Below are 27,415 nucleotides of genomic sequence, written 5' to 3' on the forward strand. Positions count from 1 at the left end.
CCTATTTGCCTACAGGAAATGGTCTTTAGGATAATCTTTATATGCCCTGTAAACATCTGACTCAAACTACACTACTAACTATACAATTGTTCACACATTGCTTCTAAAGCAAATTTACCTTTCCCATCCCTGTTTAAAATCCTAAACTTTCTATAAATTTCATCTCTCACTCATCTCTCTTCTCCATTAGATCTTTTCCACTTCCAGTTCTCAGTACTTTGTGATCACTTTCCTTTAGAACTTCTGTAGTGTTTACAGTTGCACTGCTGATGTGGCATATTTTACACCTTATCTTCCACTGCCATGTATCTTTAAAATTCTGAATTATGGTGCCTCAACTAATTTATAAGCACCTGCCTTGGGGATTCTGCTTCATAACTTTTTTTAGCTCAGCATAATTTTACTCATTTAATAGGGTCCCCTTTTCTTACCCCCTCCCCCTTTTTATAGCTCATGATTCAGTAAGACACATTCCCAGAAACATCATTGAAAATGCATGGCCCACTGGTGACAAGAAAATGATTTTATCTTTGTATGTGCTGACAGGTGGTCAGCTCTCTGGACCTGCCACATCTGTTACCAACTGATAGTCAGGAATCCCATTTCTTGTGCCTGCCTGCGCTTTAGGAACATGGAAGAAGAGGTACCAGCTCAGAGATGCCTAAGACTCCATGTGCCGAATCATATCTTAAGTGTTGCAGTGAGCAACAGGGCTCAGCAGGGGGATTTTGTTCCCAACTGAAAGCTTGACAGCAAAGAAATCCTTCATGCTTGTGCATGCGATGCAGACCAGTGAAGCCTCAGTCAAGGTATTTATTTTCCCCTTGGAAGCCACTGCCGCTAGATTGAATAATGTAGGAGCGTCTCGGTGGTCTCCATACTGCTAGGAAAGTATGCTGTTGTCTGTATTCTGTAACAGAAAATAAGAAAAGGGTGTGGGAAAGTCGTGGCTAAAATCTCAGATTTTTTTTTCTTTTCGTTACTATCGTTTTAGACTTTTACATGAATTGCATAATTTTTTTATGTGCTGAGATATTCAGTAGACCAATATATGTCCCAGATAGTGTATATGTAGGGCTGTATGCTAGACAATAGGGATGGGGGAAGATCTGGAGGGAAGAAATATCTTCTACATTTAAAACAAACAAAAAACACTTGTCAATACATATAGAGAAGTATGAGACAGATTTTATAGAGAACTGAAATGGGAGCCCACAGTTCTATGCTCTAGTATCAAGAGTCTAAATTATGTTCTGCCTTGAACTTACTGGGAGGCCTTAGAAGAACCAATGACCTTTCCTGAGCTCAGTTTCCTTAGTTCTGAAACAGAAATGTTATTAACCTCCTTTACAAACACATAGGGTTGACAGAATTTGATGCAAGAATAGTTTTTGAACTATTACAAGTAATGTGAAAGTAAGATCTTATATTTGCTGCTGTTTTGCTAAGTACTAAGGGTCTAAACTAGGGGTTGTCCAAGCTGGGAAGCTTTAGAAATGAAAAGCTCTTTGAAGCAACAATATTTAGGAAGAATTTCTGAAAATACAAATGTTTACTATGTCCGTAAAGAAGAGGAAGAAAGACATTTTAAGCTGTAATTCCCATCACAGAATTGTCCTGAAATGGTACATTTAATTTAACGAAGGTTATGGTGATGATTCTTAGGTATCAGAAAACAATCAACAAATAACTTTATATGGTTTCAGTTTATTGCTGGGTGCTAACAAACATGCTGATGAACCAAGCATCATTTGGCCTCAAGGAGTTTACAGAGAGAAGGAAATCATTACACTAAATGAGATAGTTAGTCTAAGTTTGACCAGAGGGGTGAAAATTTGAGGATGTGCACATTTGAACTTCTCATTTCATCCTGCTTATATTTAAATACCAAATATTTCCAATTTAATTTAGATTTAGTTTAATTAATATATAATTATATTTAATGCATATTCTATATAACAATAAATAATACATAATTCAATTTAATAATTTACTTGAATTCCAGTTGTATTTTTCTCAGTTTCCTTTTTTTTTTTTTAAATCCATAGATCTCAAAGACTATTCAGGCAACGTGAATTTTTCTGATCAGTAAATGATTATTATAAAAAAGCCTTTATCAGAACCTGGAATCTAAAACGTAATTTTGAGTTTTATAAAATATACTCACAAATATTACTGCCAGACTTTGGATCATACCAGAGTGAACTTTAGCGCTATGGAGTAGATTGGAAAAGATCAAGATCTGAAATAAATGTGCCCCTGAGGTTAGAGAGGTTCTGCCAAAAAAGATATTCTATACTCAACATCTGAATGGTCTGTTAGAAGGCATGGGCATACTCAAATAAGTCAGTAGAGCACCATAATGGACATTCTGGCAGATTTTTCTCAACATTTTGAGAGTCAAATGGAATAGCAGTTTGGTACAGTGGGTAGAATCAATGTCTATCATTAGGAAACTCCACCAGGCAAGGCAGGCCCAAAAGCTGGAAGAGCCAAGGTGCCAGGCAGGTCATCTGGACCCAGGCCAGGGGATAAGTTAGAGTGAACTTTTTGCCTTTCAGATTAAAGTCTCATTCTGTGCCTTTTCTTGTGCTATTTTCTCTACTATCTGCCACACTGTTGTTTACCTTCTACTTCCGCCCTGCCCAAATCATTGTCCAAGAAGTTTCTCAGAGCATCTGCCAGGCTGACTCAAGGCCTCTTTTCTGTGGCCTCATAACATCTTGTAAATGTACCACTTTATTTTGTCTTTTTCACTTGACTATATCTATCCCCTCTGCATCCCAGGACCTAACACAATGTCTAGCACACAGTGCCACTTAAGTTTTAAAGAATGAGATACATGAGTAGATGGGTGGATGAGGGGGTGGGAGGATGGACAGAGGAAACTAACTGAAGAGGACTGGAAAATAAAGCTGGGCATAAAGGCAAAATCAGAATTGGAATTCAAGGTTAAGCCCAGTAGTCCCCAAAAGTGGTGTTACAGTGACTTTCAAAATGTTGTGGCAAGGCTCAGTAAATGTATTATCCTCAGATCAGGATGAGTCTAAAGGGCACAGCTGACAAAGTTAAGTGAGTTTTCAAGGTCCTAGAGCTGGTAGGTGGCAGAGAAGTATTCAAATGCAAGTCAACCTAACTCTACATATTCATATTATCCATTCCCATGCCATGTAATTTCTCTAGGACAGAGGAAGCATAGCACATTCACGATTATCAACACCAAAACCTCAAATTATACAAATTTGTAATTTATAATGCCAAAAATCATCATTTTAAGGAATATTCCTTTTTGAAAATATTAAGGAAGCATACTAGTCAAAATAAGCCAAGTAACCAAAATATCCTTCACTAGATTAATGAGTAAATAAACTGATACATGAGACATGGGTGATACATGAGACATGAGACATATTATTCATTGGGGTGATAATGCTGGAAAATTTGATCAAATGAGACAGTTCAGGGCCAAGTATCTTGATATTGGAGAAGTTCTAATTATTGAAATAGAGAAGACATATGAATTCTAGTTACTAGATTTGGAGGTAACAGTGCAATATAAAGGAGATGAGAGAGAGATACAGTTAGGGGGAGTGGAGATGTGTGCACACAAGTGTATGTAGGGGAGATGTATGTGAATTTCCTGGCTGTATCCAGTGAAATGACCTGGGAAAAGCAGTAATGCCAGTATCATGGAGAGCCAGTATCTTGACTTCTAACTACTATTCTCCAACTAAAAGAATCAGGGATCTTTGTAGAAATGCCTGATTCTAGGACTGGGGCAAGGGAAGTACAGAAGGAGGCTGAACAATCTTCTTGCTAAAGGAGAAGATGTCCTCAAAGAATGATGACAGGTGAAAAAGGTAGAGAAGCCAACTCCAGTGAGCATCCACTGGGCAATCTGGGGCAAGTTAAGTATCAAAATAAGTGATAGTAAGAGATTATAATCTCTAAGTAAAACCGATGACCATGAGTCTGTAGTGGTATAAATTAATTAATAAAAAGATTAGTGTAGGATGTGATACTAATATAGTTTCAAATAATCTCCCTTCAAAATATTTATTTACAATGGGAGAATATTATCTTCATAGTGGAAAAGCTTGGCCTAGTCTAATTAAGGGGTCAACATGAATATCATCATTATTGGTACAAAGTATGCTACCTGATAGGTTGCTAAGAGAACACTGCATCACTTTATTTTAGTCCAGTCAATGATACATAACCTCATCTAATTATGACATGAGGAAGCCTCACATCTACTCTGAGGAATATACTATAAAATACCTGCTCCTATAGTCTTAAAATTGTGAAGTTCACAAATGTCTGGGCTAAAGTAAGGAACTATTTCAGACACAAGTAGCTAAAGAGACATGAAAACTAATGCAGTGTGATTCTGGACTAGATCTTTTAGCTATGAAGGACAGTAGGGCGATTCATGAAAGTTGAATGAGGTCAATATAAAATAGCATTGTATCAATGTTAATTCTCTGATTTTCATTGCTGTGTTTTGGTTATGTAGGAGAATTTCCTTGTTGGAGGAAATAAATACCGACATATTTGGGGCTGATGTATCGTCTGTTTGGCAACCCATTTTGAAATGGTTCGGGAAGAAAGTTCTTTGTACTCTACTTGCAAATTTCAGTTAGTTTGAAATTATCTTAAAAAAAATTTTTTTTTAAGATTTTATTTATTTATTCATGAGAGACACAGAGATAGAGAGAGAGGCAGAGTGGAGAAGCAGGCTCCACGCAGGGATCCTGACGTGGGACTCGATCCTGGGTTTCCAGGATCAGGCCCTGGGCTGAAGGTGGTGCTAAACCGCTGAGCCAAGCGGGCTGCCCTAAAAAAAAATTTTTTTAAAGCAAATTGCCTTCAGTCTCCAAACCCAGACACATTTAAAACCTTGATAGGTGTGAAAAGTTGATGAGCCTTTTAACTGGCTCTGGTCTACATTTCTAAAAGTTTGTGTTTTGATCTGGAACTTTGTATTAGTACCTGATATTTTAGGATTTTGGGAGAAATTATATGTTATCATATTTTTACATTCAAATAGTAAATCCAAAACTTAATAAATCCAAACAGAAATGGAAATCATTAAGCATTTTAAAATATCAATTTAGGCTTGATCAGTCACTTGTTGGACTTTTCCCTGGCAACTGTGTGTTCAATTTTGAGTTAATAGAACAAAATAAAGAATGTGTACAAAATACTGGGAATGTAGCATTAACTGATCAGTGCTCAGGGTGGTATTGTTAATCAGAATGCACAATCTGCTGAGTTTTTATACACACACATACACACACACACACACACCTGTGAAACTTATACCACAGTCAAGATAATGAATTTATCCATCTCCCCAAAATTTCTTCTTTCCCCTTTGTAATGCGTCCCTCCTACCCTTCCATACTCTCACTCTTTTTGGGTGGCTGTGACTTGAACACAAGAGAAGTGGAGGATAAAGTTGGGAAAATAATGAGCAATTAGCAGGTAAGGCAACAGGAGTTTTCTTGGCTGGTATGCTTGAGTGTGCCAGTCTCAAATTAATTTTTCCTCAGTTTTTGGGGGTGTGAGAAATGGAGTGAGGTGGAAAAGGTCCATCTTAGTTCTTAAATGTAAACCTTGAGGTCCAAAGTAACCATTGCCCATAGAGACCAGTGCTCAGAGTAGTGTTGTGATTCCCATTCTTCTACCCATCATTGTTCAGGAAACTTGATTGGGTTAATGGTGATTGAAACTGAATACAGGCATTTCTAGGTTCCAAGTAGTATCATCAGAACAAACATAAAACCTAAACTGTATTTCCTAGTATGTGTTGTACACCTGGAGAGCAAACTGATCACTAAATCAAAGTTCATTGATTTGGTTTTCAAGTTTTAATTTAGGATTATAAAACTTCAACATCAATCTATAGGTAGATTATAAAGGGATTACCCATTTATATATATATAACACATTATGATTATATACTTAAAATTTTTCTTTTGAACAAAAGATTGCCTGGTTTCATTGAAAAATTATATGCTTCTTGTGGTTCTTGCCAAAGGAGGAGACATCTTTAAATCATATAAACAAATGTATCTATATGCTGAGACATCTGGAAGGAAACAGCTTGAGAGTCGTTTTGCCCAGAAATCTAGTAGGGACTTTGGATATGTAGAATAGGCATTGGAGTCTTACAATTGCCTTTATTCTTGAAATGGGTCATGCTCTGGTATCTTTCTGGTATATTTTAGCACAGATGGGGAATTATGGAAACCCATATCATAACAGACATCACAGTGCCCAAACTGATATATTATGATATTGGCAGAAGAGTTTATGAATTGTTTTATTGTTTATTCCCATCTAGATAAATTTAAGTATATGTCACAAATTGTACTTTGCCTTTTCTAATTCTTATCAATATTGCTTTGCTTCGAAAAGTCAATATTTTAGACTCCTAGCTTTTCCCATTAGATGAAACCTTAGAGACTACCAAGGCCCAGTTATTCATTTTATAGATGCTCTTTGCCTTGTATTTTGTAAATGAAGTTAAATTGCATGTTTGTTTCTTCCTAATCTTAATATAGCAAGTTTCTAAAGGGAGCAGCTAGGTCAGAGCTTGAAATTCCAGGTTGTTCCATAATGTGTATTGTTGTCAGCAAGTCTTCTTACTCAACTATAGACCCCAACAGTAAACCAGAAAGGCAAGACCACTTAATTCTTGCTCTAAAACCTATTATGCTTATTTATCACACTTTCTTGAGGTATTAAAGACTGTTTAGAATGACTGGAACATTCCAACCAGCAGAACAGAAGAGTCCTGATAACAGAATTCCTAGAAGACCATACCCCACATATCGCCTTCCTTGCCCAAGATCTTGGGCTGAGCACATACCAGCAACTCCTACTCTAGATCATGTGCTCTCTTGCTTCCCCCTCTGAACCTCTCCTTATAAAACTCTTAGGTGTCCATCTTGTGTGTGGACAGGTTGGTTGTTAAGGCTTGAGCCTGCCACCTTCCCCATCTGCTGTCACCTTAAATAAATTTCTCTTTCTCTTTTCCAAACCCTCATCTTACTGAGTTACTGGCTTCTCTTGTGATGAGTTTGTCCCAGGTTGTTCAGCAACAGCTTGAGCAAACCCAGCTATGAGGTATGCTTTCAATTTGCCCATCCCCCTGGGGATTCCCTGGGATGGAGCAGTTGGCTGTGGTAGCACACTGCCTGACCTGTTCCTTTCTGTAGTTAGTGACTATGGCTCTGATAGGTTGATCTATAACATTGTCAGGGAGCCAGAATATCCTGTCCCTTTTTTGCAGAGCAAGAATCCCTGTCTCCTTCAAGGTCCTTCTAACTGGGCTAAAAATAAGATTGACATGGCACTGATTAATAGGCAAAAGTCAAATTTAATAGTGTTCATACAGGGAACCATACAGATGCGGAAATTCCAGACAATCAGGCAAACCGAGGTATATATGTCATTCTGAACTAAGGAAAAGGTAATAGGGATCTGGGACTTCAAAAGGAAGGATTGCAATTCACAGGAAGATTAAAAAAGTAATGTTGGTAAACAAATGTTTGCTCTGCCATATAGATGGCTTACTCAGATCAATTTTATCTCTTGTCATAAGCCTTATTTTGGAAAGACCCTCCAATTTAGATCCTTTCGTGTAGTTAAGGGAGGGACAAAAGTTTCTGTTGAGCCAGCAGTTCAAAATAATCCACATGCCAAAATGGCCCATCTCGGAGCAGCCTGCCCTTAGATGCTACAGTATAATATAGGAGATTGGAAGAATGACCTAAAGAAGGCTTAGCAATATGGCCGAGAAGTTTACAGAGATGATTCATAGTAAAATTCAGCTTGTAAGTGGTTTAACAGTTTTGCAGAAACTTCTCCCCATCCTTGGGTTAATATAGTTCCATGTCTTTTTATGATTCCTACTGTAACCAAACTAATGTGAGTTTGCCCCTTGTTGAGTCACAGATAGAAGCTAAACCAAGTTGAATCACACAAAGTAAACATTATTTGCAACAAATAAGGAGGTCATGGAGAATAGCTCACCAAGCAAGGGTGAACGGGTTCCTTTTATTTAGGATTAAGGGGAATGTTTAGATAGAGAAGCCTAGTCATCAAACAGGGGGGATGGGATAAGATTGCTCATGGTCTTAAGGAAACATGTTTATGCATATATTGCATATTATGTAAATAAGGCTTGTGCTCCTCCTTGGGTAGACATTTTAGATGATAATGAGGTAAAGGTAATTATTTACTTTTTTTTTTTTTTTTTTTTAATCTCAGTAAGATTATTCCAGAGGTTACTCTATGGTCCATCTGTACAAGTGCAAGTTGGGGGTTGAGCTTAAACTGGGTTGTCTGGGCTGCAGGAGCTCTTCCTTTGGGCAGTCATTATTGCTTTAGGGGTAGTTTTGATTTCCATTATGGGATGTTATGCTCACAGGGTCTTTTGCCTGAGTTAAGGAACTTAGAGAAAAATGTGGGACTGAGGTCATTGGGTACAAGCAGGTGAGCAGTGCAAGTCAACTCTTGAGGTCTAGCTAGTCACATTACCATTCAAGTTTGAGGAACCTTCAGTCCTTCAGTTATCTTTCAAAATAGTATGTCCAGGACTGAACCACACTATTGAAGTTTTAGAATATAGGTGAGGTCAGAGCCAACAACCAAGAAAGAATTCTTTGGTGCAAAATGGTGGTTTTATTAAAGCACAGGGGGACAGGAACTGCAGGCAGGAAGAGCTGCTGCCCCAGGCTTATGAGGGGTGGCTGATTATATACCTGCAGAGTTGGGGGAGATAAGGAAAAGGGAGATTTCAAAAGGATTTTCATATGGTAAGGAGGACCTACAAAATATTGGAGGCCTTGCCATTGTCAAGTTAAAGATTGTTTCTCCCTCTGCAATGCACCCAACATTAAGACAATTGGAAACTTCCTGAGGAATGTCACACATATCCCACCCTGGGCAGGGGTCCTTTGTGGTTTATCAGCTTGTGCTTTGTCCCTTAGCTAGCCCTGTTCTGGCTTGATTGGGTCTAAAAGGAAAAGGTTGGTACTGTGCTTACTTACCTCCCTTCTAAGAAGCCTCTCCTTTTGTTCCCTGCCCCAGAATCATTAATAAACAACTCTACAAAAATTCACTTCTACTTGGAAAGGACCTCTCGTTCCTGGTATGATGCTCAAGGTCCAGAGTGACAGTGGTTAGAAGATTTGAAAATGGTTTTTTATTTTTTAGTGAAGTATGTTTCCTAGCTGGTTTGTTTTGCATGTATAGGGGAGCAAAATTTGCCACCCCAAAATATATCTTTTTGGCATAAGATTATGTTAGACTGATTATTTCTAAGAAACTGCAAGCATAGAATAAACTCAAAAAACAAGAAATTATTCTTTTGTAAGAGACATTTACAAGTATAAGGGCAATCTTTGTAAGGGTGGTTCCTTAGCTATACCAGGAAGAGGGAAGAGGGTGACTGAATCTCCAGAAATTCTTATCAAAGGAAAAGATAATAGCTTAAATCTGCATAACAACCTTATCCATGTTTACTGTCTTTTCTTAGTAACCTCCCTCAACTAACCTTCTACCCCCAACATATTTTGTCTTTAGCTGAAAGTGGTATTTAAGGCAATGACTTAGCCATTTTGGAAAGTGACTCAGTTTTCCCGGGATTCTTTCTTGTATACAGTATATATACATATTATTAGACTTTTGTTTGGTTTTCTTCTGTTAATCTGTCTTCTATTAATTTAAGTATTAGATCAGCCATAGAACCCTCCAAGGAAAGAAGAAAGAACTTTTGCACCCCTACATGTTTTTTTATAGATTGTTTCAGCAGCAGCAAAGGGGCTTGTCAACTTGGGTAGAAAATTTCATATAAGACAAAGACTTCCAAAAAAAAAAAAAGACAAAGACTTCCAGAGCATTCTCATCTTCATTCTAGTCCGGAACTTGTTTATAAATTGATGTGATCAGCTTTTACAACTTTGTCCTCTTAGATATCAACATAAAATGATTAAGGCCCAAACCTCCAAAGGTACATCTTCCATTATCAACCCGGAGAGTAGCCATCATGACTGATTTTGTATGAATCTTTCTAGGAACTAAGTGTATTTTCCTTTGCCTGCCTTTCCCCAGTGTTGGAGTTTAGTGCCCCTTGAGTTTTTAACGTAGATCTTCATTTGATTTGACAAAAAAACAAAAAAAACAAAACAAAAAAAACTACTTCTTTCACATTTCAACAGGTTCCTCTGAGACCTAGTATTAGAGATTTGTTGAACAAGCCTGTGCTTAATCTTCTGCCCCTTTTCTGATATTTTAGATTTTAATTTTAGATTCTACTCCTTTTTCCAATTTTGCTTCCCACCCTTTCTTTCTGTCTCTCACTGTCTCTTTCGTTTTTTGTTTTTTGTTTTTTTTTAGCCCCTCTCTGTCTCTATTTCATTCCATCTAAAGGGCACTGCACATAACATTATAGGAGCAGACACACAGTTTTAATCCAACATATATTCACCTGCCCACTTCTGGATTAAGGAAGTTCCCTGGGCCTCAGACTCCCTCAGGCTGCCAGAAGTAGGGGACTTGTTTACTGCTTTCTGGCTCACGAGCATGGAGGGTTTGTTAAGTGAAATTGGAGTTGGACTCACTTTAAGCCTTGACAACTTCTTCACCTATGACCAAATATAATCTGTGATATTAAAAAGCATGCTCTATGGAATCTTGACAAAGATAATTTGAGAAATAAAAATCTTTGACAGCTTTCTCTTTGTCCTTGTGGTTATTTGCAATCTCTAAGACTTGTGAGTGAGTCAGATGAATCTATTGTCTTGTTTTTTAATAAGTGTACTCTGAGACCTTCCCCTCTTCCACACTTTTTTTTTTCAGCCCCACTCCTCATGCGTGCTTAATGTCTTCTCCTAGGGAATATTTCTTGTCTTTCTCATGTTTCAGAGTTTCAGAGGGGAAAGTTCTTTTTCCCAAACCCCTAACACCACAGGTTCTAATATTCCCATGGGTACATGTTTATCGTCCTCTCAGCAAGCCACTGCTCTCAGCTAAGAATTTTTGCTCTTAAAAACCACAAAATACTAAGGTATTAGGAAGTATTCAAAAAACTGTATCTTTTGATATTTTCATCCTGCAGAAGCTTATATTCTTTCTATATATTGCTAAGATGAAATAAAAAGTGATTTTAGGGGTAGCTGGGGTAGCTAAGTTGTTGAGCATCTGCCTTTAGCTCAGGTGGTGCCCCCAAGGTTCTGGAATTGTCCTGCATTGGGCTCCCCACAGGGATCCTGCTTCTCCCTTTGCCTATGTCTCTGCTGCTCTCTGTGTGTCTCTCATGAATAAATAAACAAAATCTTTAAAAATAACTATTTTTGATTTTGTAATTTACAATCCTTAACGATTTTTAAGATCAATTTATAAATTAGAGTCTTTGTTATGAGTGGACCCTTTCCATTAATGTAGAAGTTTAGAAAGACTTTCAAGAGACTGAGAAATAAACATTTTCTCATTTCCATGTAAGGAATGGTAAACATGGACTCAAGTATATGATCATCATTAGGAATTTCTGAAAAACTTCTATTTCTGTACTATTTGTTTGCTTTTGTTCTGTCCTCAACTAAAGACAAAATTTCAGACTTCATTCCTAGAAGAAAAGGATAGTTAGACTAGAAGGAGCCTTAAAATTTAACTGAATTTCACAAGTGATAATGAGCCTGAGACCCCAAAGCACGTCCCCACCGCCCACCCCACCAAGGTCACATATCACTCTAACGAGGTCTCCTTTTTCCAGACTCCTGGGCTTCCATTCTGTACACTACTTTTCTGCCCTGGAGAAAGTGGCCTGGTGAAGGAAGAGTATCACTTTTCATTGTGACTTCAGCTAATTCTCTGCTTCTCGGCTACCTTTGTTTTGTAAAGGAAGGTGGAACAAATAAGCAAAGAGTTATCTCAGTATTTCAGAAGCTTATAAAAAGTTTGGGGTCAAGCATAGTTATAAAAATGGATTAACATTTGAGTGCTTTCTTATGTAAACCTTTCCTGTTTTTGCAGTCCTTGCCTGCTGACTGTGGTACAAAAGATGGGTTTTGCTTTGTGGTGGTGTTGTTCCAGCCCAGCAAAAGGTCTTATGCCTCAAAATTGCACAGACTAGATCTGTGCGTGGCATTTTTCATTGCCAGCAAAACAGCAGATCATGCTTGGGAGATGTCACTTGAAAGAGAAAAGGCACAATAGGTTTAACTTTTCCTATCAAAATTCCCTTGGAAATGAAAGCCGAGTTTTTAGAGACAGATCCAGTTTGTTTTGGGTAACGGTGAGACTGCTTAGTGTGAAGTCACACTGAGCATATGGCTTCGTACTTATTGGACATTTGGTCATTTCTTTTTAAGCTCCTTTGCTTGTCAGTCATCTCTCTCCAACCCTAACCTACCCCATTCCATTCTGCACAGGTGTATAATCAAGAGGGGATGAAGAAAGAGAGCTAGCAGGGCAGGATGAATAATGCAGTTTTGGGGAATAGGACAGAAAGGAGGGAGGATCTGAGTACTGAGGCAGTAACTGAGGAGGTCACATACACATAAGGTCAGAACAGGAAGAAGGGTGCCAGCAAGCAGCAGGATCTCAACACCCTTGTGGAAATGAAACTGATGGGAGTTCTGATTTATCTGCTTTAAAGCTTTTATTTTATTTTTGAGAGAGAGAGAGAGTGCTCATGGGATGGGGGAGGGTGAGGGTCAGAGGGAGAGAACCTCAGGCAGACTCCACACTGAGCATGGAGCCCAATGTGGGGCTCAATCTCAAGACCCTGAGATCATTACCTGAGCTGAAACCAAGGGTCAGATGCTTAACTGATGGAGTCATGCAGGTACCCGTACTCTGATTTATCTGCTTTATATTAGAGTACAGGTAGGGCTGAATGACTCATACAGATAAGCTTGAGCCAGTGTAATGGACAAAATTAAATAATGCAGAGGTGATTCAGTTGCTCACAATCATGTGGCTTTTCATCTAGAACACAGGTGCTTTTCTTCATTAGATTGCTTAGCAGGGGAGGAAAAATTTTTTGTCTACCCTTATAGGTTCTTTGGCTGATCTAATAATTAAATTGACATAAGACAGATTAATAGGAGAAAAATTTAATTTCATATGTTTGAAAATATGAGACCCAGGGGCAAGTCAGGCATTTGAGGGTTATATGCCATTTTGAATTAAGGAATAGCTTAACTGGGGGATTCAAAGTTTGGGTGGTGGTGGTGGTGTTAATTTATAGGACAATAAGAAGAGTAGATGTTGGTAATTAGATGTTTGTCCTGCCATACAAATAGGTCATTCTAGTAATAGTTCTTTTTCTAGCCCTGGCCACCTACCTAAATTCTTTTAGGTAATTTAGGGAGAGGTAATTTTTTTTTTTTTTTTGTCTACTGGGTTTTGTTTACCTTAAGCTCAAAATAATGCACATGCTAAGGTGGTATATTTTGAGGTCACCTATTCTGATCCTTTCAGTTTTCATACATTTAAACATCTGTAAATGCATATGAAAATGGCTTTGCTAAAGAAAGAGTTTTAAAATATTTTCTTTAGTGTGTTGTATGAAGTGTATTGTATTATGCAATGAGGTGGACAATTGTTTATGATAACTCTGCAGGCATAATTGGATATGAACAAACAAAACTTAATAAAAAATACACACATCTAAGCAATTTTTATATGCAAGAAAAATACCATTTATTTTGGATTACCTCGCAATCATAATGTCTGCATAATTAGAGGGACTTGTTATAAAGTGAGAATAAAATAATAAGGGAGATGCAGCCAAGGGAAATTGAAATAAATAATGGATAGTTTATATAACTTGTAGTTCATGGACTAGCAGCATTGACATAATTTGGGAACTTCTTAGAATTTTTGGCTTCACTTCAGACTCCGTGAATAGGAATCTGCATTTTAACAAGATCCCAACTCATGCATATGCACATTAAAGCTTAAGAAGCATTTGTCTAAATGGCCAAGTGAATCAAAGAAATGCTGAGGTGATAAAGTTATTTGGTCTTTTTTAATAAGAGAATTTTATTATGACTCTATTCTAGCTGCATTATGTCCCTGAGGTTAGAGAGCTATGTATAGATCCACCCTGGATAAAGTGTTAAGGATAGACAGTGCCACTGGGAGTTGGGGTAGTGATGACATGGGGAAGGGATTGTCTGAAAAGCTGTTCATAGTATCATGATAAACAATGACCATATTAAAAAAAAAAAAAGAATTTTAGATTGGTGGTCAGTAGTACTAAGCAAATCACAGGCTAAAATGGAGGGGTTCAGGAATGCAGTAGGTGGTAGTTGTACAGTTGATTATTCAGGGGGATCCTAGAATTAACATGAAGTTTAGGGTGGATAAATTTAGTCTAGGTTGCTATGCTCATCTTTGAAATCCAGACACATGGTGGGGTCTTTACTGGTAAAAGACTGGTTCCAGAATGTGGCCAAATAGATCCAAGATCATCAGACAGTTGTCTAATTCCCATCTATGGATGCTGTGTTCTATGTCTGTGGGATAAGAATAAGTAACATTTGTGATTCAGGTCAACAAATAATATTGTCCAGCTTTGTGATTCAAAGCTGAATCTAAAGTTCATGCTGCAAAGTCTGTGGTAGAAAATCTATTTGGAGACCAAATTGCTTATTCCAGAACTAGAGTTTTGAGGTAGAATTTATTATGGTAGAAATTTACACAGTAAAGCCTTTCTAGGTCTCACTGTTTATACCAAAAAACCCAGAATGACAAGGTTGCGGGAAACAGAAGAATAGTAGGGAGTTAAGAACTCTTCCTGGGATGGGCAGTAAAAGTTGGTGAGGCTTAGAATGAAGTGGAAAATAAGAGGGAGAGTTTAGAGAACCATGGGATTAATACTGAGGGATTAACCCTTCTTTCTGAGACTATCAAGGAGAAAGCATCAGGGAAGAGCCTTACATTAAAAATGAAACAGGCAAACAGATTGGAAGGGCATGTGGGCTGTCTTGGGAGAGAGAGAAGGAAAGAGGAGGAAGGTGAGAGAGAGACAAAGAGAGAGAGGGAGATACAGATTTGGTTATCAAAGCTGAGTCATCTTTGGCACTTGAGAGCATGGAGAATATGTACGGAAGTATCAGTGAACCTATCATGAGAGTTTAAGGAAGCTGAGACCTGAGTCTCTGCCATGATATATGGGGAGAGGGCTTCTTAGAATGGACTGAAGGAAGAAGCCAGGCCTCAGAAGATGAGCAGCAAGAGACAAACTATATGGATAAATCAGCTGCCCCAAGCTTCACTCTTAAGAAATTCCCAGGTATGACACATGCTGAAAAACCAGTGCATATGCATAGGACTCTTAGCAGTACCAACCAGTATAGCAGTGATCAGAGGTACATGGCCCTCCCCGTAAAACACCTACCCTCCAATCTAAGAAAAAGGGAAGTGAAGGAATAAGCAAAATTGAGCTGGAAAATGAAAATTTCCACCATTTTCATGGATGAGGCTCAAGAGCAAAATTAGTGTTGATTGTAGAGAAATAAATAAATTTTAATTTTTATACCAATGACTTTTATTACTATATATATATGTATATGTATTGAGCCTGCTACAAGTGTATTTTGGGGATATAAAAGTTATTACAATTCTATATTAGTGAGGTTCTCCAGAAAAACAGAACTGATATAATACATGAGAAGATTTTATTATAGAAATTGGCTCATGTGCTTATGGAGGACAAAAAATCCCACAATCTGCCATCTACAATCTGGAGAACCAGGAAATCTGGTAGTAAAATTCAGTCTAAGTGCAAAGTCCTATAAACCAAGAGCTCCACTATGTCAGAGCAGGAAAAAAGGGACATCATTCTAACTCAAGAGAAAAGAGAATTTGCCCTTTCTCTGTATTTTTCTTTTTTTTCCCATTTGGGCCCTAGATACACTGAAAGATGCCTACCCACATTGGTGAGAGCAGATCTCTTTAGTCAGTCTACTGAATCAAATGCTAATCTCTTCCAGAAATACCCTCACAGACATACTCAGAAATAATGTTTTCTCAGATAGTGGGGCATCCCTTAACCCAGTAAAGTTGACACATAAAATTAGCCATCACAAACCTCTTGAACACTCTGTAATCTTTTGATTTTCAAGCTATGTTCATGGACATTTAGAGCTCCATGGGATGATCACCGTAAGCAAAGAGGTAGGCCAAACAATTGGGATGCTGCCCAATCTTCTTCCTCAAATCTTATAATAACTCTACTTCTTAATACTGGAAAACTTCTAATCTTCCATAAGTACTAGCTTGTTTGAAGATAGTGTGTTCACCTATGGCTGATAGTTCTTAAGTGTCAGAAGTGTACCCAATAGCTGTGTTTCTCTCCCCTTTAGCCAGTGCTCTCCTTACTTTACTCTTTGCTAGACTTGGCTCCTGTTGGAAATGCCTAGGACACCACCATTTTTCAGAGCTATTCTTGAGAGTCTTACATCTTCATATAGATAACTCCACATGTTGCAAGCTGACTATGTTCCTTATTCTGACCCAGTCCTCTGACCCATACCACCACCATTCTAAGTGTGTGACTGCTTGGCTGACCCCCTTCGCCCAGGATCTAAATTCTGGTTCTCCCAGGGATATAGGCTTATTGGAAATCAACTTACTCTGAACTGCTGAGTATCTCTACCCCTCAAAAAAGGAACCAGTGACAGTTCAAAAATAGAGCCCAATGACATTGAAAGGAATGTGTCCAGATAATTTAAAATTCTTTCATTGACTCTAATGCATCATCTTCTGCTCCTTAAGACCTTAGGTCTCTATGGAGTCTGCAAAGACAATAGGTCTGTTTGTCTTGGTGACTAGAATGGAAGTTAAAACGCAAATTGTAAAGGGATAGAGGGGTATATACAGGGAATGAGTAAAAGAAAGAACAAGATGAAGTTGAAGTCATGGGAATTAATTTTATAGGAAGGTTGTTATTGCCCCCTTTAGCAGCTAAAATTCACATACAGGCACATCTTAAGTAATGTGTCGAGCTGTCCGAAAGATAATTTGAATCCTGTCAAGGCAAACAAGAATATGCTCACAAATTCAAGAGCAATATATGTGCAATTTGCACAACATCAATTTCTTTGGTTGTTTTTGGATGGAGCCATCACCATCAATTAAGTTAGTGACTCTTTGATTCAAATTACTTTTTGACATGTAGTCAACTAAATGGCTCACACAAGCATTATTTTCTGCAGGGTTCCCTAGGCAGCCATATAGTAAATGTAAACAGGTGGGAAGGCAAAAAAACACTGCTGCAAAAGCAGCCTCCTCCCACTGCAGCAGGGAGAATAATAACATGAAAAAATATAGGGACATTATTAGATGGCCTGGAATAAGGCTTCTGAAAGGAGAGTTTTGCATATTTATTATATTTTGCTTCTGATTTAATATTTCTCCAATTGAGTTTGTGTCCTTAGCCTTGCACTGGACTGTCATAATCAGGTATCAGAGGTTAAGAAAGGGTAAGGTCACCTCTTGGACCATAGCAGGATGGCATTCCATGGTATAGACTTGGATTTGGTAGGAGTGTTGATGGAGAAGAGTGATATTATTGACAGTATCACTGAAACAGCTTCAGGAGTCAACATGTTTTTAGGGACGCGGCAGTTAGAGAGCATTCTTTTAGAGGATAATGATATTTAATGTTCAATGAAGAAATATACAGAATTGGAAATTGGCCTCCACCATGATTTTCATTATTACAGTCAATATCAGCATCGTAATCAAGGCCAGTTTTATCCATATTTTGGACAGGCCTGGTTGAGGATTCTAAAAGATGGAACAAGTTCTCAGATATTTGGAATTACTCAGTCCCATGCTAAGCTGTCTCCATATTGAGATGAGGGCAGGAATTCGTTTATTTCGTTCATAGCACTATTCCCACAACCTATAACATATCTGGCACGTACAGATGAGAAAGTATACCACAAACAAAACTGTTGCATAAGTGTATGAAAGAATCAAGTAATGAAATAACTTTACATCTGGTGATCAGCATGAACGAAACCTAAATTCTGGTTATGACTTCCTATTAACCAGCTGCATGACCTTTGGAATCGCTTCAGTTCTGTGGGAACTCTTTTGTACCTCTCTATAATATGATATCTAACACAAACCTTGACCACTGTGGACCACTGGAAAGATAACATGATAGAATCCATGATAGAATCCATAGCTAGTTGGCTGGACAATCGGGACACTAAACAAAGTAAATCACTGTTTTTGTTTTATCATCACTTTCCACAGACATTGGTTCTTAAATAAGAACATTTCTAAAGGGAGGAAACAGCACAAATCCCTTAGCTGCCTATGCCACAGTCCAATTTGATATTTCTTATGCACAAGATAAAATGTTTCATGCTAAGATATACAATTCCAATACCTTTGTGTTTACTGGTTTATAAAATTCAGGAGCATAAAATCCCAAGTTTCCCTGGGTTTTTGCCAAGCACAGAATACAGATGGAAAGCTGAACATTAAGCCTGTTATGCCAAACTTAAATTTGGCCATAAATTGCCAGATAGTTTCAGTTCAAAGAAACATGGCAGTATTATCTTTAGAGCAAATTACAGCTGAAAACCAGAAACCAGGGCAGGAAAAAACTGACAGGAAGGAGAGAAGTGTTTTCAAAGGAAACAAGGACAAAGCAGGGTCCATTTTCAGCTCAATCTGAATGCTCATTTATGTTATCTTATCTGTCCTCTTCTACTAAAATCACTTTTATTCATTCACTCATTAAATAAACATTTATACAATGCTCCGTAGGCCCAAGGCCTGTAGAGGTCATAATTAAAAAGGCATACTTCTCGCTTTGTATCAGTTAGAGTCTCTTTGTTGTGAGCAAACAAAAATAAGGAACACAACCCAGCTAACTTACACAAGAAGAGAACTTGCTGTTAGGCTACACGAAAGTTCTAGAATTTGCTTAAAGACTATAAGGAAACTCTAGATTTTAGAGAGGATACAGAATGTGTGTAAAACAGATGAGAATCTGGAAGTCAAGTCTAGTAGTTGCTCTCCATTTGCATCCAGATCCTATTGGAATGAACAAACATGTCACAACCATGGCCTGCCTCCATTTTTGTGGTATTCTTTTTAAGATCTAAGATCATGAATAAAAGAGACCAACTAAAAGCTTCAATGTCTTTACTCCTTGACTAAATCTGGACAATGAGCAGGGTGGGATCTGGTGGAAGGGTGCAGTAGGAATATCAGCTTTTATAGCTGAAAGGTAGCCTTTGGATGGACACATGTGCTGAGTGTTCACATGAAAGCAAAATGGTGATTCCTTAAGAAAACTAATGTGCGGGATCCCTGGATGGCGCAGCGGTTTGGCGCCTGCCTTTGGCCCAGGGCGCGATCCTGGAGACCCGGGATCGAATCCCACGTCGGGCTCCTGGTACATGGAGCCTGCCTCTCCCTCTGCCTGTGTCTCTGCCTCTCTCTCTCTCTGTGTGACTATCATAAATAATAAATAAAAATTAAAAAAAAAAAAGAAAACTAATGTGCTGTCAGGACAAGGGGAGGTGCCTATGCAGTGAAGGTACTGCCTGCCCTCACAGACCCTGTGCCTTCCTCAAACAGGTGACTCCAATAACATAGACAAGTATAGGCATGAGTAGAACAGATCAAAAACAGTGAGTCTTAGAGCAGAATGGGATGCTGGAGTTTAGAGAATAGAGAAAGAAAGCTTCATTGTGAAGGGTGATATTTAACATCAGAAAATTTTAGTCTCAACATTAAAAATCATCATTGTTTATTCTCATTTTGTTGGTTTTGTGTGTTCTGACAGTCTGTGGAGATGATTTTATTCACAGTCAGAAGCAACTCATTCCTAACCTGTCAGATGGAAAACAGGCCCCTTTTGGTGCTGTGTCCTAGACAGCTCTCCCCTTACAGATTGCTTTTGTTGGGGTTCTAGAGTGGGACTGCTGTCCAGTCGAGTCTAACATGCTAAAAAGTAGTCTCAGAATTGAAGTACATGAGGTGATGAGAAATGCTCATGTTATTTTAATTTTACTTTGTTTTCCCTTAAATTTGAGGACAAATGTTACATACCTTCAGAGTATTTTAAAATTCAGGATGTTTAGTTGGACCAATGCCCTTTGAGATATGTGAGGTAGAAATAGACTGGAAGTGATGGCCTTTAAAAGCCAGTGAAATCAAATAATATAGCTAAGGAGTAAAGAGGAGTCCCTAATATAAATTCTGATACCACCCAAGATGAACTCAAAGACTTTAAATAATATTAAGATCCATTTATTCAGCAAATGTGTAGTGACCGCCTGCTAGTGCAAAGCCTGTGAAGAAAAATGAAGGGGGGCAATTGATAACATCTAGAGTCACTCTACTTAGGGATAAAGATTTAATGTGCTGAATGAAGGCATTAATGAAAGTGGTAGTGGCTTCTGGGGGTTGCTGGCCAGCAGCAAAGAATGTTGGGAATGTGAGGTGTCCTGAAGTAAATTCTTTTTTTTTTTTTTTTAAGATTTTATTTATTTATTCATGAGAGACACACACAGAGAGAGAGAGAGGCAGAGAGGCAGAGACACAGAAGGAGAAGCAGGCTCCATGCAGGGAGCCCGATGCGGGTCTCCATCCCAGGACCCCGGGGTCATGACCTGAGTCAAAGGCAGATGCTCAACCGCTGAGCCACCCAGGCGTCCCCTGAAGTAAATTCTTAAGAAATGATGATTACTTCAGAATAAGTGATAGACTGAATCCCTTTTGTTTGGGGGACTGCAAAAGAGTGATGTGGATTACAGAATGGCTCTAGAGAAGTGGCAGTATCAGAGGCAGGCCTGGTTTCACATGTAGCAGGGAAGCAGAGAGAGAATTTGCATGCAGAACTTAGAAGTGGGTAAGCAAAGCATAGAGATTGGGGGTACTGCTCCAGATAGGTGTGGGAGATGGAAAGGGTATGGAGGGGTGAGGAAAAAATGCATTTCTGAGAATAGGCAGAAGTGAGAGGGTGAGTGATGGGTGTTATGAGCATGTAAGATTTTTTTTTAAATGTTATTTTTTACATTTTACAAATGAGAAAACTGAGACTCAGAAGTTTATTAAAATGTCTAGGCTCCTCCTACCTAGAGTGGATAAATAGTATTTGCTCATTTGGGGCTATGTGGCATCTTTTTTTCATTCTACTGTCATTGCATTTTTATTCTCCCCTAATAGATATGATCTCCTTAAGGAAACTATTTATGTTTTACTGTTACTCATGTATTTAGAATATAGTATAACATTTTGGATTTTTCCTAAGAGTTGTTTTTGTAATGGTGTAAGAGAGCTCTGAGTTTTCTTCCGAACTTATTCTGAAACTTTTGCCCTACATTTTACCCTTAACCATCTGTAGCCATCTTTATCTTTCTTGGTCTTACCATACTCGGTCAGTCCATCATGGCCTCTATCACCGTCTGGTACAATTTATTACCACCATCCTCCCAGAGCTTCCAAACTGGTCTCCTATTGTCTCTGTATAGTCTAGTCTCAACTCAGCATCATTCATTAGGAATGATCAAATGAAATATGTCAGAAAATATGTCAGATACCTCTCTGCTCAAAATCCTTCAGTGTCTCCTCAAGTCCCTTAGGTTCAAAGCCCAGTCATTGGCTTAGAAGGCCTTATATCATTGACCCCATTTCCAGCTTTTCTTTCTCATCATTAAGTGTTTCTTCATGCTAAAAGGTAAATACCCACAGGGAAGGAATTTTTTTTTTTTTTTTTTGGAAGGAATTTTTATTTTATTTTTTTTCCTACTATAATCCAAGTGCCTAGATTTTGCTTGGTGCATATTAGGTGATCACGAATTTCAAATGAATGAATGAATGAGTTCTTTCTTTGGAATAAATTAAAATAAATTTCTACTCTCTTCCAAATGACAATTTATGGATTCTAAAGAAGGCATCATAGACTTATCACTGTCTAAGCACTTCTCTCTTCTCCTTTATTCTTCATATGAGTTGGTTTTCAGGCATTCTTGTCTGAAGATTCACTCCACATTTCCCATGCCCCCTCAAAGAGTGGCTCTTCAAACTGAACACAGCAGGTATGACATAACCATTTTAGAACTGATCAGAGTTTGGCAAAGTGACTTAAAAAATCAGTTGTGGGGATCCCTTGGTGGCTCAGCAGTTTAGTGCCTGCCTTCGGCCCAGGGCATGGTCCTGGAGTCCCCGGGATTGAGTCCCGCCTTGGGCTCCCTGCATGAAGCCTGCTTCTCCCTCTGCCTGTGTCTCTGCCTCTCTCTCTCTCTCTCTCTCTCTGTGTCTCATGAATAAATAAATAAAATCTTTTTTTTTTTTTTTTTTTTTTTTTTTTTTATGATAGTCACAGAGAGAGAGAGAGAGAGAGGGAGAGAGAGGCAGAGACACAGGCATAGGGAGAAGCAGGCTCCACGCACCGGGAGCCCGGTGTGGGATTCGATCCCGGGTCTCCAGGATCACGACCTGGGCCAAAGGCAGGCGCCAAACTGCTGCGCCACCCAGGGATCCCAAGTAAATAAAGTAAATAAAGTAAATAAATATCCCAAGTAATATCCCAAGTAAATAAAATAAATTTTTTCTCTTAAAAAAAAAAAAAATCAGTTGTATGCCAGAGTAATCATCACCTGGATTAAAAATTGAAATTGTTAACTAATTTTTGAATCCATTGTTTATTAATTCTACATGATTATTATTGTAATTTTTTAGAAATTGTTTAATTGCCTCCAAATGCTGACTAGAGCCTGTTTGCTGTAAAGGTTTTACCTCTGACTCTGTGAGGAGGAAGGCCTTATATATAGATACCTATTCACATATATCAGTCTTTTACTCCTCATTGCAATGTGCTGTATTTATCACTAACATACTTCAACAAAGCAGTATCTGCATGAGGATCCAGGACAGGCTTGGTGGGGTTAGTGTAAATATTTGAAGATTCTGTGGAGTAAAGGTGTGGAGGCTGAGAAAAATTAAGGCCATCCCACCTAAAGTTTAGCATTAGCACAAGTACAGCCATCTTAGGTCCCTGTGAATAAGAGCTGAACTTTAAAGGGAAAAACTGCAGAATGTCCTCAATGTCCTCGGCAGGTAATCCCATATCAGAAAGACAACAAAGCTCAGAATTGTCCTCGGCAGAGAATCCCATATCAGAAAGACAACAGAGCCCACGCCCATGGTAGAAAATCCCCTAGACCAGCCTAATTCTTCCATCCCTTCTGGAAATCCCCTAGACCAGCCTATAAAAAACCCAGCTGTAACCCACTTCGGGGTCCAAGTCCCTGCTCTGCTGTGTCGGGTATACTTGGACCCAAGCTCGAGCTTGTAAATAAACCCTTGTGTGTTTGCGTCGGTGTCGACTCCTCGGTGGTTTCTCGGATTCGCAATCTTGGGCACAAAAAAGGCCCTTAGGGAAACCTAGACACTGTTAGAGGGTCCACTCAGCAACCAAACCTTTTGACAGGTGACTGACAGGTCATGTTACTAAAAGGAAGATACATACGGTACACAAATCTGTGCTGATTGATTAGAATCAAATGGATGAGAAAGGGCATGATGTCTGTAAAGCAAAAATGCAGTTCTACCCCTCCCCCAAAGATGGCCTTGATTAAAGTAAATGATAGGTATGGAAATGATAAGTGATCATAGACCATTGACATGAGGCTGTGTACCTGAGATTTAGATGAGATGAAAACCTTTTTAGTTTTTTCCCCAGCCAAGATGAATTAATCAAAGCAGAGAACATTAATTAAAAAAGAAATGTAAATTGCCTTCATAAGGACAGCGCACCACATATGGAATCACTGGGGCACAGTACACACATGTGAAAGAATACCTGCTTTTATATCTGGCTCTTTTTTTTTTTTTTAAGATTTTATTTTTTTTATTCATGAGAGACACTGAGACAGAGAGAGGCAGAGACATAGGCAGAGAGAGAAGTAGGCTCCCCATGGGGATCCCAATATGGCCTTGATCCCGGGCCCCAGGATCACACCTTGAGCCAGAAGCAAATTGCTCAACCATTGAGCCCCCCAGGCATCCCTACATCTAATTCTTAATAATCACAGAAGGCAGAAATTATTCCAGACCTTGTTGGGGATGGATCTAAGTCTTAACGTGTGCGAAAGAAACTGGCAAATGTCAAAGATGGGTTGATCATAATATATTCAGATAAGAAATGTTATTTAAGGTATATGTGGATAAACAGCATCTCAAAAAGTTAGTGCACTTCTTAAAAAGTTTAGTTTTAAGAATGCAAAATATGCCATAAGTTGAAGCAAGTAGAACAATATCAACAGTCATGAAAACCTACTACCATGAAAAACGAGAAAATATTGCAGCTGTGAGAAATGCATGCTAACTAAAATCATCCTATTAAAATTACAGAATTCAAAACCACACAAAGACAGGAGATGGCAGAGTGCGAAGAAGGTGTACTCTCAAGTACTTGAAAAGTTCAAAGGATGTGGGTGGGCTGGAAATACAAGAAAAGTATTTAATGCTTGCAGAAATAAATGGAATGAAATTACTTAAAAAATAATTCTCCCATTACCACACTTCTTGATGTCTTTACACAATTGAAAATCATATGATGAAGTTGATAATGAACATGATGTATATTCTCTGTGGTTTCAATGGTAATGCAGATAGATTATGGTTTATTACCTAAATATATTCCCCTTTGGTAGAAGTTTGGTCTCTTCCAGAGGAATCACATCACGGAAACATGGAGTGACTAAATTTCTTGACTATGATGTGTTTCATATTAAATGGGAAAGAAAGAGAATGACATTAAGGATTTATGTTTAACAATGAGTCTGTTATCTTGCCTTGTCTTATCCCTCTATTCAAATTATAATTCAAATACACATCCAAAACTTTACTTCCTTTGAAAAGCCTTCCTAATATAACTCTTGTGGTTTATGTTCATAGACATATGTGTGTATACAATACAATGCATCCACACATACTAATAAGTATACTCCTTATGTGTTTCTCATCCCCATCATTCACTTACTGTTCATTTTTCATGCCTCATGTAATAATGCATTCTCATGAGAACTTCTGCTGACATTGTTAAAACATAATTTTTTCCACATAACCCCTCCAGTGGTTTCTCATTTCACTCAGAGGAAAACTCTTCCAGTGACTCACAACACCCTATTCAATCTTCACACTTATCATTCTGTGTCCCCTTATCCTTTCTGATCTTCTCTGTTTCCTACTCTGGCCTTTGTATTCGTCAAATGTCCTAGACATGTACTTGTCTCAGCTTCTGCCAGTAGCACTCTTTTCCCAGATATTTACAAATTTTCTTCTCTTTTTTTTAGGTCTTTGTTCAAATGTCACCTTCTCAGTGATAGCATTCCTGACAAAATAATTTAATGTATTCTTTCTCCCAACACTCTAACTCTGGCTTTGTTGCCTCATCTCTCTCCTTAGCTCTTACCTAATATTCCATATATGTTTCTTATATATAGTTGTAGTTTATTTTTTGCTTATTCTCTTTTCTTATCTTCTCTCACCCACCCTTTCCCCTTTGTGCCACTAGAATGCACCTCCATAATGACATGCATTTTTGTCTACTGTGCTGACTATGTATCTCCACTGCCTAGATGAGTACATATTCATTGAGTTAGTTAAACCCATCTCCCTGCTCATACACACATACAACATTGTAAGAAGGTGGTATAACCTGCTTTTCACAGATTAAGAAAGGCGACCTAGAATATAAATAACTGGCCTCAGATCACAAGGGGGTGAATTGAGATTGAAGCCAGGAAAGTCTAACTTAGAAATTGTACTTACATGTTTGCCAACATACATATTCTAGAATGCTCATAATGATGATATTTGTAGTAACTCCAAACTGGATATTCAAGTGCTTATCAACAGTAGAGTGAAAATATTCATACAATAGAATACTATAACATTGATGAGCTTATTTTGAAGAGAAGAAGCTAGAAACAGAGCCCATATTGAATGATTCAAATTATATATGTATTTATATGTATAAATCTAAAAAAAAAAAAAAAAAGCAAGAGAGAGGGAAAAGGCAAAGCCAGTTTCTTTTATTAGAGGTCAGGATGGCAGTTACTTACCTTGGAAGGAGGGTAGTGCTGCTAGAGAACAAAAGGAAACAAGAGACAAGTTTCTGGGGGTGCTGCTCCTTTTTTGAAGTGGATGTCAGTACATGTGTGTTTAGTTTGTAAAATTTATTGATTTGTGCCCTTATGATATATGCACAGTACTGTGTGTATTTGTCACAGGAAGAATTCTAAGATGTTTCCCAAGATTCCAGACCCTTGTTGCACACACCCTGTATAACTTTCTCCCCTTGAGTTTCGTGGGACCTGTGATTATGAAAAGATAGTCATTCACTTGTTTGGGTTAAGCTAGGTTAAGATACCTGACAAAGATGATGGGATAGTTAATCTCATGATTGTGTTTCCTTATATAAGACTTTGTTATATCTGATTGGAGAAAGATTCTTCAGCAGACTTTGAAGAAGTAGCTGTAGCTGCCATACTGTTGCTAGTACCTAGGAACTGAGAATGGTATCAAAGAGCTAAGAGTGAGTCCTAGCCACTAGTCAGCAAGAAATTGGGATTCTCAGTCCTCTAGCTATAAGTAACTTAATCTTGCCAACAACCAGAATGAGTGATAATAGTAGGAGCTCAGGCCTATGAGAGTCAGGTACTAATGCTGGGAAAACAAACATCACTGATCCTTTCTCTCCCACATTGGAATTTTTTGCATAAGATCTTTGTATTTAGATAAAATGAGTCACTTGAATATGAGAGTGTAAGTGAAGCTGATTCATGGAGAAAAAAAAATAGGGATTTTTCCTGATAAATAAAATTGGATTTGATGTTATTACTTAAGACTTACTAAGAATTCTGACTTTATTTTGTATTCCAGATTATTGAATGGAAACACATATAGATTATTAAATTATATTCATTAATATAATACCTCCATGACCCAATAAAACATTCTGAGAATTCTATGTAGTTGATGAGAGTCTGATTTAAACTTTGAATTAAGAAATGGTATGGCCCATTACAAGCTTCATGGATCCAGTGACAAATTAATGAGGTCATTAATGTGAGCCAGTTGGGCTTTATCCTGATGTTCAGAATCATGAAAATTTAGACTAGGACTGATAAGAGCCCTAGCTAGTTAAAGAGAGAGATGTGTATGTTCTTTCCTGACCCCTCAAACTGAAATTTTGGGTCTTTCTACTTCACATTGCCCTGTGTTAATTCTCTAACTATGTAACATTATCTAAGATTATTTGTGCATCTTTCCTTCCTTTCCCTTCCCTTTCTTTTCTTTTCCTGTTTCATTTTTTTCTTATTTGCTCTTTTTTTTTCTCTTTCCTCAGCAT

General features: G+C 38.1%; 1 long non-coding RNA gene across 1 annotated transcript in view; it reads right to left on the reverse strand.

Moving 5' to 3' along the window:
* Positions 1 to 518: 518 nt before the first annotated feature.
* LOC144315672 (uncharacterized) overlaps positions 519 to 27,415 on the reverse strand; it is a 31,808-nt gene continuing 4,911 nt past the window's right edge. The window contains exons 2-3 of the long non-coding RNA XR_013381416.1: positions 24,691 to 24,773; positions 519 to 910 (exon numbers count right to left, since the gene is read on the reverse strand). This is a non-coding gene — a long non-coding RNA (uncharacterized LOC144315672). The remainder of the gene's footprint in view (positions 911 to 24,690; positions 24,774 to 27,415) is intronic.

The sequence above is a fragment of the Canis aureus genome, chromosome 6 (genome assembly GCF_053574225.1).
Source record: "Canis aureus isolate CA01 chromosome 6, VMU_Caureus_v.1.0, whole genome shotgun sequence".
In the NCBI taxonomy this organism is placed as follows: domain Eukaryota; kingdom Metazoa; phylum Chordata; class Mammalia; order Carnivora; family Canidae; genus Canis; species Canis aureus.